Genomic DNA, 3,232 nt, shown 5'->3' with positions numbered 1-3,232 from the left:
TTTGAGATAGTATCTCATTATAATGAGATAGTTTCTCATTATTTTGAGATAGTATCTCATTATAATGAGATAATTTATTATTATTTTTTTAACAGAGTGGCGGAAATGGGCTTCCAGGATGCAGCCCGTTTTACAAAGCCTATCAGAGCTTCTCCTAAATCACATTAAGTAAGCTCAACACAAGCATCAAGAGGTTTTGTCAGATGATATGTGAGTGAGAGCAGCTTTATTGGGAATTCATTCATGTTAGTTTTCATCAGATGAGCTGACATTTGAGGTGACGACTTCTGATCACTACTTTCTTGCTTTTCTTAACCAATTTTATGATTTCCTCAGTCTGCCAGTTGTACGTTCTCTGCAGAGGCTGATCTTTCCAAGATGGTTCCTCTTGTTTCTCCTCTTCCACATTGGAATTCTGCTGCCTGAGACATTCACTTAGCAGATCATCATTAAGGCCTTTCTTCCTGATGTACTCCAGGATCTGACTTGTTTCATCCTGTACAGAGCCTCTGATGCTCACTAGTCCTCTGCCTCCCCCGTCTCTTAGTGTTCTGTCTCAGGGTGCTGGACTGGGGGTCAAACTCTCTGTGCTGCATTGTGAGGAGCTTTTCTTCATCTTTCTTTAACATCCCATAATTTTGTTGCTTGTGCTGAATGATGTGCTCTTTTCTTCACCTTGGGTTGCTTTAGGTTCAGAAAGGATTAAACGTTCACAGAGAAAAGAAACGAGTGAAATAAAGACAGTAAAAGCAATTTATTGCTAAAATCTTTTGAGGAAAAAAGGAAAAAAATGTTTGCAAAGTTAAGGACTTTCAGAAAACAGCGCAGTATGAGTTTTTAGATATTTTTGCTTGTTTGTTAAGCTTCCTGATGTCTTGGTGTGTGAGGCTTGCTGGCTGTCCTTACCTTTGATTTCGTTGTTTGTGCTGCATGTGCTGAGATTTATTACAAATTTCAACCCTCTAATGGTGTACGATTGCCAAACTTTGCTGGATTTTTGACTTTCTGTAAAAAATCTGTCAGTATGGGACTTCACCAGACACAAATATTTGCCCGCGCTGCTGTCGGGGATCCCGGCTCACCTGTACCTGTTTGGACTTCACCTCTCCGGCAAATGGCACCCATCGCCGCAGCAAACGCAGCAGTCAGCTGGAGAGACTAAAAGCTGCTCTGGGACGCTTTTCTCCAGCTTCTTTGAAGCAGTTTGGATTGGTGCCTCTTCTCTTTTATCGGCTGCTGAACCTGCGACCTCTGTGTTGGGGCTAAGGTTCCTGCCAGGATCGGCCTGATTAATGTCAGATTGATGACAAATAAAACTTTTATCGTTAAGGATTTCTTTTCCTCTCAAGGATTAAACTTCTTATTCCTAACAGAATTGTGGACCAGGTGAATCTGGTGTTTTTAAGGAACCTTTAGGCAGGATTGCTGTGGATGTTGGGTCGAGGAGGAGGACTTCTCTGTTGCCTTTGAGCTCAGCCTGTTAGAACATGGCAACTCCCACACTGTGCTGTGTGGTGATTTATCTGCCTCCGAAGTACAATAAGGACTTTATAAATGTCTTTTCAGAGTTCTTATTGTTGGTGATTTTAATATTCATGTCTGTTTTACCCATATCTCAGTCCTTTTTAAACCTTATTGAGTCTTTTAATCTTATGCAGTCTGTGACTGGTCCCACGCATGAACATGGACACACTCTTCATCTTGTTTTATCTTATGGCTGACCTGTTCATAATGTAGTGATTAGTGATCCTGTGTTTTCTGACCACATGTTTAATTTGAGACTAACTTATCTTGCATTAAAGCTAAACCCAGCACTGCAGCTCTGCTCTGTCTTGTGTTTAACTCTTCCACTGCTGGTCAGTTTTCATCTATATTTCATTTGAACTGTGCCATCCCAGAGACTGTGTAACAAAACTGAGGCTCTCAGCTCCTGGTTTTATTCCACCTGCAAAATGGTTCTGGATTTCGTGGCTCCATTAAAAATCAGCCATCCTAGAATAACGTCTGAACCGAGGGTAAATCATGACACTCGGGCTGACAGGAGAGAGTGTCACAGAGCTGAGCTCAGATGGAAAACGGACAAATTGCAGGTATCATTACAAATATTAAAGGACTGCTGGTGTCCATATCAAAAAACTGTGAAAGACGCCAAAAGAAAACACCTTTCTAATGCGATTATATCCAACAGTCACAATCCTTTTGTTTTATTTAAATAACTAATTTTCTTCTGAATGCCCCACACATGGATTGTATTGAATCCTCACCTGCATGTGAAAACTTTTTGCATTATTTTAATGGAGAAAGTCACTTCCACCAGGGCCCAGATCTCAGCCTCTGCTTATGACCCATATCCTCCTTTGAAAAACGCATCGCTCCCATTATCAGATATATTCCTGTATAAAAAGTCACTGTCTCTTTTCTTTACCAGCTCCAGAACTTCTGTTGTGTATTTAATCTTCTTTGATCATTTTACCAGATTTTATGTCAAAAAACAGGACGAAAAGTCTTCACTGCTTTTACGTATATGACTCATGAAGAGTCTTTTCAGGCTGACGGTCAGACGTGCTCTGATTTGGAAGTCACTTTAAGTATTGACCTCCTTAGCAAAAAATACACGTGACCAGAATTTTATTGGCTACCCACCTGTGGTGTCAGAACCAGCTTGAAAGCTAATTGGCCAGAGCTGTATGCTTACATATGAAGGGAGGAGAGTGTCATGATATGCATGGGGGATTTGATTGGCTCTGGAGATCAGAGATCAACCCAGATGGTCAAACGAGTCAATCAAAGGAGCGGTCCTGCACAGCTATTTTGAAACTGTAGTTCATAAAAACGATAAATGTGGGAAAAACTGTACAGTTTTGAATTCAAAATAAACCTGGATGGCCACCACACTCTCCAGTTTCGAACAGAGGAAGCTTCTGGATGGGAAGTAAAACATTTTTAACTACAGAATTGAAATCCAGTTGTTTTAGTGGTTTTTTGTTGTTTTTTTTTTGGCCGTGTGTGTGTTTCTTACTCAGAACAACTGGAAAATATCTCATATATCTGTAAACGATTTCTGTTTAACACCACAAACTTTGTCATAACTCGGGAGGTACTGTCCAGAAGAGCGAAACCAAGACCAAAACACGGAGACGGAAGTAAAGGTAAGTGAATTTATTTACAGGGTGAGACTATATACAGTGGGCGGTGTCCGGAGTGGTCTGCAAGAGAAGGAGAGCTAGGTGAG

The sequence above is a fragment of the Kryptolebias marmoratus genome, linkage group LG16 (assembly GCF_001649575.2).
Source record: "Kryptolebias marmoratus isolate JLee-2015 linkage group LG16, ASM164957v2, whole genome shotgun sequence".
Lineage (NCBI taxonomy): Eukaryota > Metazoa > Chordata > Actinopteri > Cyprinodontiformes > Rivulidae > Kryptolebias > Kryptolebias marmoratus.
This window is presented reverse-complemented; position numbering follows the sequence as displayed.